The sequence below is a fragment of the Chiloscyllium punctatum genome, chromosome 26 (assembly GCF_047496795.1).
Source record: "Chiloscyllium punctatum isolate Juve2018m chromosome 26, sChiPun1.3, whole genome shotgun sequence".
NCBI classification, from domain to species: domain Eukaryota; kingdom Metazoa; phylum Chordata; class Chondrichthyes; order Orectolobiformes; family Hemiscylliidae; genus Chiloscyllium; species Chiloscyllium punctatum.
The window spans coordinates 68,166,655-68,179,080 of NC_092764.1; positions in this window are offsets into that span (position 1 = coordinate 68,166,655).

Genomic DNA, 12,426 nt, shown 5'->3' on the forward strand with positions numbered 1-12,426 from the left:
CTAATCGCATCATAGTTTCCTCTTCCCAATTAAATATCCTCCCATTTTGCCTAATCCTCTCCTTCTCCATAGCTATGTAGAATGTCACGATCACCAAAATGCTCCCCCACCACAATATCTGATACCTGCCCTGGCTCGTTTCTGAGCACCAAGTCTAGAATGGCCTTTCCCTTCATCGGCCTGTCAACGCACTGAATTAGGAAACCCTCCTGAACACACCTTACAAAAACAGCTCCATTCAAATCTTCTGCTCGAAGGAGGTTCCAATCAATGTTGGGAACGTTAAAGTCACCCATTACAACTACCCTACTACGTCCACACTTTTACAAAACCTGCCGACCTATGCTTTCTTCAATCTCCCTGCTGCTATTGGGGGACCGTAGTAAACCCCTAACGAGGTGACTGCTCCCTTGCTGATCCTAATTTCCACCCATACTGACTCGGTAGGCAGATCTTCCTCGACAATGGAAGCTGCTGTAGCTGTGATATCCTCTCTGATTAGTAGTGCTACACTACCTCCTCTTTTTTCCCCTCTCACTATTCTTTTTAAATGCTTTAAACCCTGGGACATCCAGCAACCATTCCTGCCCCTGAGAAACCCATGTCTCTGTTATGGCCAGAACATCATAGCACCAGGTACTGATCCATGCTCTAAGTTCATCACTTTTATTCCTGATACTCCTTGTGTTAAAGCAAACACATTTTAACTGATCCCTTGGTTCCTTCCCAGGAAAATCCTTCCCACTATCTGGTCTACTTCTTGCTATTGCCTCATCTGCATAATTTGCCTTTCCTCCAATTAAGTTATTTCCAAACAAAGTAATTTAAATTGTTGATGTAAAAGAGATTGGCAGATCCAAGAATATCAATTCACACAAGATTGAACATCGCCCGCATTACAAAAGAAGTAAATCAGTTATAACAATCCTTTTAGCATTTTTTACACAGGGTGGGAAAGAAGATCAGCTCGGCTGTAATACGAAAATGTTCACGCAAATATTTTAACAGGAAGATAAACATAATTCTTGTGAGCATTGACAGTAGAAATAGAACAGAATGTTTCTCATTTCGTCAGTACATTGATATTGGGATACAACATGGATAGATTGAGTGGTGAATGTTGGACCTGCATCTACGGGGTACAAGTGGAGAACCTAGGAATAATACCATTGAACATTTGATCCAAGAAATGCCACCTCAGCTGGAGTGCTCACATCATCCTGAATTGTAGAGTGTTGGTTTCCATCAGAAGTGTGCATTAATAAAATGTACTTGAGTTATAAACTCAATAATGCTTATTATTTTTATTTACTTCTGTTCGGAGAGAATTACGCTTGTCTTCCAGGCAGCTGGAACACTCTAAAATTTAATTTTCAGATTATGTATTCTTGCATTCTCGCTAAGCCTTGTTGACCATTTCACAACATGCTCCACTTTCTCTACTTCCAGTTTCTACTGAAACTGTTCCACTGATGGCAAATGTAAAGCCACCTCATTTCAAATCTTTCATAATTACCAACAGAATTCCAGGTCACTATCTTGCATAATCACATGAATTGATGCCTTGTGTTCGGGGTGGCAAGATGACTTAGTGATTAGTACTGCTCACTCACAGTACCAAGGTCCTGGGTTCAATTCCATCCTCGGCCGACTGTCTGTGTGGGTTTCCTCCCACAGTCGCAATGATGTACAGGTTAGGTGAACTGGCTGTGGCAAATTGCCCATTGTGTTCAGGGATATGTTGTTTAGGGCATTAGTCAAGGGACATGTAGAGTAATCGGGTAGGGGAATGGTCTATGGGTTACTCTGCGGAGGTTGGGTGTGGACTCGTTAGGCCGTGTTCGCTGCTCATGAAGAAAATGGTATCACTTTGTTTGAATAACATTCTCCTCCCACGTTTCATAGTCAATGCCGACTTTCATGACCTTTCCTCCGTTAACAGGGACGAGCGCCACCCTGATCTCATTTATGTAAGAGGGAAAGTGTGTATTAGAGAGCAGCTGAACTAAACCTCTTGGCTGATCTTGACCTGGAATTGAACGGGTGTGTACGTAAACAAAACCGCTTATAGTCGTTTATTGTAACAGACTGATACCTGATGACAAAATTTTTTAATAAACTGTAAACTCCGGAAAAGCAGTGAAGCAAGGTGAATGTCTCAGGGCAGGGCCGTCGTGGAACGAAATCCAAAGCAGCAAATCGATGAAAAGAGCATCAGTGTTTCCTCCACAGTACTTGGAGTCAATCTATTTTAATTTGATGAAGAGGCAGCACTTCGAAAGCTAGCGTTTCCAAACAAACCTGTTGGACTAGAACCTGGTGTTCTGAGATGTTTAACGTTGTGCTCCCCAGTCTGAACCAGCCACTCCAAGTCATTGATTTGATTCATACAAATAGTCCATCATCTATTTCCAAGATCTATAAGAAGCTTCATGGCTTTGGTTTATGAACGAGATACTGTGTGGGTTTCCTCCCACAGTCGCAATGATGTACAGGTTAGGTGAACTGGCTGCGGCAAATTGCCCATTGTGTTCAGGGATATGTTGGTTAGGGCATTAGTCAAGGGACATGTTGAGTAATAGGGTAGGGGAATGGTCTATGGGTTACTCTGCAGAGGTTGGATGTGGACTCGTTAGGCCGTGTTCGCTGCTCATGAAGAAAATGGTATCGCTTTGTTTGAATAACATTCTCCTCCTAAAGCCCTTTGAGAATAATTATCAAACCTAATGCTCTCCTTCTGAACACCATTGCAGATTGTGTGGCGCGGTGGCGAATGCTAGTGTCCTGCAACATTAACTTTGTTTGTTTCCCCCATAGACGTTGCTTCGTTTGCTTTGGATGATGAGAATTTTCTGTTTTTTAACGGAATCCTAAATGGCGCTGTCCCTACTTCTCAAAATGAATTTATTATTCTGAATTTGCATTGTATTTCTGAGCCAGTCGCTGGTTTCTATAAATGTGGGATAATGCAGTTGTTTAAATAAACACAGCATGTTACATGTTCTCACGAATTAGCGACTGATTTAACAGCTCACATCTAAAAGGGACCACAGGAGCAGTAGTAATCATGAATTGGACGAGAAAACGAAATTAGGAACGGGATGCAAGTGCCGCATGGCCCATCACATTATATATATTTTCTTTTTATGTCCTGTGGCAGTTCATTGTTATTCCACAAAGCAAGAAAAGGGCCATTGTTAAGGTAAACTGCGCATCTCTTTTGGATCTCAAGACTTCCACAAAATAGCAAGACAGAGTTAGGGGAGAAAACGGGAAGAATATACGATGACAAAGATGACAAAGAGGAAAGGCTGAGGCACTTGGGGCTGTTTTCATTGGAGAAAAGAATGTTTAGGGGTGACTTGATAGATGTGTACAAGATGATTAGGAGTTTAGATAGGGTTGACCATGAGAACCTGTTTCCACGTATGGAGTCAGCTATTACGAGGGGACACAGCTTTAAATTAAGGGGTGGTAGGGAAAGGACAGATGTTAGGGGTAGATTCTTTACTCAGCAAGTCGTGAGTTCATGGAATGCCCTGCCAGTAGCAGTGGTGGACTCTCCCTCTTTATGGGCATTTAAACGGGCATTGGTTAGGCATGTGGAGGATAATGGGCTAGTGTAGGCTAGGTGGGCTTGGATCGGCGCAACATCGAGGGTCAAAGGGCCTATACTGCGCTGTATTTTTTTGATGATCTATGAACAAGGCGAGCAATGTGAAGTGATACCACATTTGCAAAGAGCAGGGGGTTGGGGGGGGGGGGGGGGGGTTGGGAGGGGGATGGGGCGAGCCGTCGTATTGATTGGTTAGTATAATGAACTCGACGTAGTGGACTAACTGTAAAAGTCATGGTAAATGGTTGATGATGAAAGAAAGTGCAGGGGATGGTGTTTCAAGACGCTGCCATTTGTTTAACATATTCAATGTCAACAAGAACTTCAGAATTTAAGCGTTATTGTTGAATGCCTCAAATAGAGTGAAGGGAATTGTAATCCTTTGTCTATTCAGATTGTGGTAGATTAGTTTCAGAGTAAAGGAGCAGCAATTTAAGACTGAGATGTGGAGAAATATCTTCTCTCAAAGGGTTACGTTTTTCGGAACTCCTTGCCACAGAGAGTTTGATTGCAGGGTCCTGTGCATATTAAAGCTTACATAGAAAGACGTTTGATCAATAGGGGAATCAAGAGTAACAAACAAAACCCAGGAAAGTGCACGCAAGGAATGCTGGTTTAGCCATAATCCAATTGAATGGTGGAGCAGGGTCGAGGAAACAAAAGGCCTGTTCCATTTTGGTATATTCCCTAGTTGCAACTGTTATATCAGATCTTGTAACATAATAATTTAACATTGTATTTGCAACACATAAATCAGAAACATTCCTCAACATGCACGTCCAAGTGCTTCTGCACCAAAAAAGCCACAGAATTTTCTTTCATTATCCAATAACCACAGGAAATATCATTTAATCCATTTCTGCCACAATGTGTACGTCCCATTCCACCCCCAAAACAATGCATCACCGTATTCGTGTACATTCTCAGCATGTCCTCTGAAAATACGTTACTTATAAAGATGTTTATTTTAGGATTAGCAGTGAATTTCTATTTCTAACCTCCAATTGATAAGCATGTACAAGTGTAAACACCTGCTATGTATTTGGTCTGCTCATCCCTTTAGTACAAACTTCCAAGAGATGCCTCCCAATACCCCAACTCTCTGAAAATTTTATGGGGTATTAAAATGAATTAGAATATTAAATCCAGTCTACGATAAGGTATTTATGTATTCAACGTTTCCACATTCTTCCGACATCACATTACTTCCTTAACATCTAGAAAAATTACATTTCTTGTTTATTAGAATGAAAATCGCCATTAGCAGATGTTGCAAAGGTTGTTTCATGCAATTAAACATTGCTGAAAGTGCAGTCAATCATGAAGGGACATAGGAAAAGAAAAGTCCTGCAGCCCATCAAGAGTGTCCAACCATCCTCGATCATGGTTGATCGTGACTCCAACGCAATTTGCACATTTTGTTTTCATTTCCACAATCATTAGTCTCCAGAAACGTGTGAATTGAGCCTGTTCAACGAATGATCTCCATTGTTCTCTATTCATTAAAATATTTAAAGGTTCACCAACCATCGAGTCACAAATTTCCTCCCCTTCTCTGCTTTAAAGACTTGCCCTTGTTCTGAAATTGCCCCCACTCTTTTGATCTCCAGAGGGAATATATACTTTTATTCAGATGGCCTCTACCTGTGTGAATGATTTAAGGGTCAATGATATCATGCCCCATTCCTTGAAACAACTCTTGTCTCAGCACCATTTGCGACTCCTCAAATACTGAAGCAGGCCATGATCAAATGAAAACAGAACTTGGACAATACTCAAATTTGAGCAGACAGGTAACAAGTTATATTTATGCCACACGAATGCCAGCCAATGACTATGTTAAATAGGAGATTATCTAACCACTTGCCGCCCCCCCCCACCCGTACACCCCACCCCCACCCCCACCCCCACCCCCACGCCCCTCCGCCCCCGCCAGTCAATTGTTTCATTATCACTGAATTCCACACTATCTGCATCCAGAAACTCAGTTGGACTCATCATACAAATACATGGCTACAAGGGTAGGTCAGAAGCTAGAAATAATGTAGTGAGTAACTCGTTTCTTTACTTCTGAAAGCCTATCCACCATGACCCCCTTTGAAGTAGCAGCCCTGTTCACATCCTTCAACATCAACCTGGCCAAAGAAACCACTGACTACTCTACTAGAAGAACCAAATGCACAAACATCAGACATAGCCAATTTCATCATCAAAGACAGCATTGTCAAACTAGTAGACCTATGCTTCACCATGCACTTCACTTTCAATAACAAGACCTACAAGCAAATCAAAAGAACACCCATAGGTTCACCAATACCAGGGTTCTGAGCAGAAGCAGTAATGCAGACTTGAACATACTCCCAATCATCCAACCCAAATTTTGGGTCAGCTATGTGGATGACACCTTTGTCATCACTAAACGAAACAAGTTAAAGGAAACCTTCAAGACCATCAATAATATCCTTACTGGCATAAAATTCACAAAAGAGGAAGAAAACACCGCCATTCCTAGATGTCACAGAAGAGTGATCACTCAGTGGGGAACCTCAAAGCAGCGTCTACAGGAAAACAACACATATGGACCAAATAGTCAACTTCAGAAGCAATCATCTTAATACCCACAGACGAAGCTGCATTAGGACAGTATTTCAACGAGCTACCACACACACTGCAGCACCGAGGAACTACGAAGAACAGAAGAAAACCACCTATACAGTGTTTTGAAGAAGCACGGTGACCCAATAAAAATAGTCTGCTGATTTCTCAGCAACAACCCCAAAAAAAGCAGACAAAAGGTGGCCAGAACCCCCAGGTACTTTACCCTACAACAAAAGATCTCTGAAATGTCTGCCAAATTACTCATACATCTTGGCATCATGGTAGCCCACAAACTCATCAACGCACTTAAACAGCAGCTAATGAATTTAAAATATCCTACACAGACAACAACTAAAATGAACGTCATTGACAAAATACCTTGCAAGGACTGCAATAAACACTACTTTGGACAAACATGCTGACAACGAGCCAACAGGATACATGACCATCAACTAGTCACAAAAATGTATGACCACTATCACTAGTACCATTATATACAGATGAGGAAGGACATCACTTTGACTGGGACAATATATCCATCCGAGGACAAGCCAAACAAAGACATTCGAGAATTCCTAGAAGCATGGCATTCCAACCGGAACTCTATCAACAAACACGTCGATTTGGACCCCATCTAGCATCCTCTGCCAAAAAGAACTGGAAATGACATCACCAAACACCCAAAGTAATCTAAGCACATAAATAGAAAGTCGGGCATAACATCAGGGTTTCACCTGAGGCTCACAGATAATGTTGCCTAGTTTGACGACAAGACATCAGAAACTGAACCTTCCATCTCATCGAGCAAAATCACATCCAAAACCTCAACCTGAGCTCCAAATGTTTCAAAACTCACCAATACTCAACAAGTTTGACACCATCCGAGTAAAACTATCTCGCTTGATTGAAACTACATACACAATCGCCATTCCCTCCATCACTGACGTATTGTCGCTGAGTCAAGATGTAATTTATTTTCCTAAGAGGAATATGGGTCGATCTGCAGCACAAATACTGTAGTGATTCAGAAAGTCTGCTCAAGGTCAATTAGCGATGTGCAATAAATATTAGCCAGTAAACAATGTTCATGTCCCACGAGTGATTTTTTAAACAATCTTCAAATCGTCTCCGTGCTTTCTTTCAGATGTTGTGTCAATTGTTGCACAGGTAATTAAATTACTCGTCAATAACTCTACATAATATTTTATGTTAGCAGAAAATCATTACATTTTATGCTATTTACTGGTGAACTCATTTTCCCTTTTGCTTGCATTCGTTTTCTAGCAGTTTGTTGATTTAGAGTATTTTAACTCTGGTGTTTATTTCTGCTGGTTGCCAAAAATAAAACTGAGTACTAAATATAAATTTCTTTTTCTTGAATCCAGACATTCTCTCAATTAAACTATCATTCCTTCAGTTTAAATCAGTGCTCGGAAATCATTGAAGGATCAAATTCTTCAAATGTTTTATTCAATCTAGTCATAGAGTCATAGAGATGTACAGCACAGAAAAAGACCTTTCAGCACAACTTGTCCATGCAGACTAGATATCCCACCCCAATCTAGTCCCACCTTCCAGCACCCGGACTATATCCCTCCAAGCCCTTCCTATTCATATACACATCCAGGTGCCTCTTAAATATTGCAATTGCACAGCCCGCACCATTTCCTCAAGCAGCTCATTCAGCACACGTACCACCCTCTGTGTGAAAACGTTGCCCCTTAGGTCTGTTTTATTTGTTTCCCCTCCCATCCTAAACCTATGCCCTCTAGTTCTGGAGTCCCCGATCCCAGGGAAATTACTTTGTCTATTTATCCTATCCATGCCCCTCATGATTTTATAAACCTTGATAAGATCACCCTTCAGACTCTGACGCTCCAGTGAAAACAGCCCCAGCCTGTTCAGCCTCTCCCTGTAGCTCAAATCCTCCAACCCTGGCAACATCCTTGTAAATCTTTTCTGAACCCTTTCAAGTTTCACAACATCTTTCCGATAGGAAGGAGACTAGAACTGCACACAACATTCCAACAGTCGCTTAACCAATGTCATGTACAGCCCCAACATGACCTCCCAACTCCTGTAAGCAATACCCTGACCAATAAAGGAAAGCATACTATTTACCTGCGACTCTACTTTCACGGAGTTATGAACCTGCACTCCAAGGTCTCTTTGTTCATCAAAACTCCCTAGGACCTTACCATTAAGTGCATAAGTCCTGCTAAGAATTGCTTTCCCAAAATGCAGCACTACACAATTGTCTAAATTAAAGTCCATCTGCCACTTCTCAGCCCATTGGTCCATCTGACCAAGATACCATTGTAATCTAAGGTAACCTTCTTTGCTGTCCACTACTCCTCCAATTTTGGTGTCATCTGCAAACTTACTAACTTTACCTCTTATGATCACATCCAAATAATTTGTATAAATGATGAAAAGTAGTGGACCCAGCCCCGATCCTTGTGACATTCCACTGGTCACAGACTTCCAGTCTGAAAAACAACCGTCCACCACCACCCTCTGTCTTCTATCTTTTAGCCAGTTCTGCTTTGTGCCTGCCTGACTTGACTATTTGACTCACCTTTGTTCTCAACTGTAACAGTCTCAGATTGACCTCTTTCTTCATTATCTCCCTGGGTCCAACCACCTCACCTTACCATTTTAAATCCTCCAGAGCAGTACTCGCAAATTTCCCTACCAGTATATTAGTTGCCTTCCAATTTACGTGCAATCTGTTCTTAATGTATAGGTCGCTTCTACCCCAAAACATCTTCCAATGATCCAAAAATGTGAATTCTTCTCCCATACACCAACTCCTCAGCCATGCATTTATCTGCTGTCTTCTCCTATGCTTACCCTCACTAGCTCATAGCACTGGGAGTAGTGCAGATATTACTATTCTCGAGGACCACCTTTTAAAATTCCTGCCTAACTCTCTGTAATCTCCCTTCAGAATCTTAACTTTTTTCCTTTTTATCTCGTTGGTTACAATGACTTCCAGCTGGCCCCTCTCCTCCTTGAAAACATTCTGCACCCTGCCTCAGTCATCCTTGATCCTGTCACCAGAGAACAAACAATAAGAGCATATCACTCTACTAAAGGACATTTTTGCTTCTTTCAATCTCCAGACCGAGAAAACAGCACTGTCTTATTCTTCTCCGAAACACTGCACCAAGTTGAATTAATACTTATGACTGATAGTTTAAGTTTAATCAAGAGACATATCTCAATAAAATATATAACCAAGAAAGAACCCACTCTATTCACTACTGCAGACTTACTGTAAGTCCACACTTAAAATATCTACTTATCTGTTTCTGTTCTGTGACCTCTCCCAAACAAGTTCCTTCAAGATTAGTTGTAAATTTCACGGTTTGTTAATTTTCCCAGATTAAGTCTAATGTCCCGCAATACATGAATTCAAACAGCAAAGGCAGTGACGATGCAGGTTCACTGCTGTGTCAGTTAGCAATGTGGGTTTCTCTCTCTCTGTCTCTCTCTCTCTCCTGCACTGACGTCACCATGTGCGTCTTTTGTCTGTTCCTCTCCCTTTTAAAAGTTCTTTTTTTATTATTTTTTTCTCCAAAGTTCCCAAACAGTGCAACAGCATATAAAACAGTAATTGCTGTTCCTGGAATTCGAGGAAACCACCTTCAAGATCTAAAATACCTTTAAAAAGGAGCAGCAGTTACAGCCAGAATTTTTCCCCGTCTCCATCTTGGATGACCCAGAATCCTCATCACATTTATTTTCTGATTAAAATTTGCTAAGTATTTACTGCACTCTAATATTTCCGTGGTTCTGACTCCATATGTCACTGGGTAGTAAAATAACATTTCTAAAACAGATTTGAAAGAAATCTGTTCAGAACAGTCTTCTCACCAATAACACCCTCAGAATGAATCATTATATAGGTCCATACGGAAATGATGATCCATTAGTTATTTTTAGTGATCTGCAATCGAATACATAACCAATATTCCTGTATGTTAGGATTTGTTATGACATGGGGTAACTGCTCACCCCCCCCCCCCCCCCGTCCACCTTTAATTTAAACTAGCAACACAGAAAAGATTTACCCCATGTAGTAATCTGTTAAAATTCGAGAGGCCAAGAATTATCCCAGAAGTCACTATTTAAAGCAAAAATTAACAGCTTTATTTTTAAATTTTAACAGAGAATGCTTAATTAACAACTATTTACAACTGTTTTCTCTAACCTAACTTTTACCTTCCCCTCTATAACACTAGTCCGATTTAAAAACCCTGATTAAGATTGACCAAAGGTTTAAATTTCAAAACCATCCAGCTGTCGAATTTTCTCTTTGTATCTTCCCTACTCTTCTTTTCTTCTTCTTTGGGATTTCTGTTTCACAAGTCATTGACAGGTAAAGGTATCTTTAAGAGAGCTATTCTCCAGGCTGTCTGCAGAGGCTGGTGACTTGGCAGTTCTCCCCCCAACTCTTCAATTTTCCCCAGTCTTATACCCCAAAGCAATGAATCACTTCGTTGATTTTTAATATCGTCAATGCCCTAAATTTAAACTTGATTGGATGCTGGTATTTTGGAGTATAATTGAAACTGATTGGTCAAATTTGAGTTTCTTTTTGTCTCCAGGCAACCCAGAAAGTGCGAGCTGTTCTGGACCAAAAATTAAATTGTAAATTCTCCAGCAATGTTTGTGCTTCTCTAAGTCTTTGCTCACTGTGAACTTCCTTAAAGGTGCTGTACCCCTTACACCTTCATAACACCTTGAACGACCATGTATTGTCACCCTTCAATCTCTTTTTCACAATGCTGCAATTAAAGAGCAATAATTCAGGTGCCACTGAAACCTTGGTTTATTTGGTTTAGCAATTTATAATAATGCGCTGCAGTTCTTTCTGCGCTTCTTTACAGAAAATCTAATTGACAGGATATGGCTAGTTTTAATCTCAGAACAGTGGGATATGACAATAAGTTCTAATAAGTTAACAGACAGTTTGGTACAGTAGCTTATGTGTCTAATATTGAATTCTGCAAGTCCAGTCGTCCATGAAACAACACAAATGTCAATGGGAATTTGTTAAGCATCCAACAGTTTGGAAAATTGCATAGATACACCTGGCACACAATTAACAGGACAAATCCAACCCAGTCAAAAACCACTCCATCAGTCTATTCCTGATTGTCAATAAAGTTTTGAAATGTGTCACGAATGGTGATATCAAGCAACACATCTTTAGCAACAACATTCTCATTGGCGTCCAGTTTAGGTTTCCTTAGGGTCACTCAGCTCCTGACCTCATTACAGCTTTACTCTGAACATAGACAAAACATCTGAAATCCAGAGGTGAGGTGAGCGTGACAGCATTTGGTATCAAGTCAGTATTTGACAGACTATGACATCAAGGAGTCCTAGTAAAACTGAAACCAATATGAATGGGGGTGGGGGAGTGGGGAAATCATCGTGCTGCTTGGAATTATCTTTGATGCATGGAAAGGTAGTGCTGGTTTTTAGAGGAGAGTCAACTCAGCTCCATAACAACTTTGCAGGAGTTCCTCAGAGCAGTGTCTTAAGCCAAATCAGCTTCTGCTGACTCAGCATTTTCACTCCATCAGGAGGTGAGAAATAGGTATGCTCACTAATGATTGCCCAAAGTTTGCACCTCCTCAGATACTGAATCAGTCCATGTTCAAATGCAACAAACCTGGACAATGTCCATGTTTGGCCTGACAAGTGGCAAATAATATTTACACAATGCAATTGCCAGGCAATTAAGAGAAAGTGAGGACTGCAGGTGCAGGAATACCAGTGTTGAAAAATGTGATGCTGGAAAAATACAGCAGGCCAGGTAGCATCTGAGGAGCAGGAGGATCGACGTTACAGGCATAAGCCCTTCTTCAGAAATGAGCATTCCTGAAAAAGGGCTTATGCCCGTAACATCGATTCTCCTGCTCCTTGGATGCTGCCTGGCCTGCTGTATTTTTCTAGCACCACATTTTTCAACAATTGCCAGGCAATGTCCATCTCCATTCAGGGGCAATTCAACACCGATGTTGGCAATCAATGGTTTTGCCATCACTGAATCCGACACTATCAACATCCTGGTGGGCACTATTGACCAGTAACACAACTGGACTCGCCATATGAATGCAATGTCCACACGATGATGGCTGAAGCTAGAAATACTGTGGCACGTCATTGACCCAAGCCTTTGCATCATTTACAAGGCA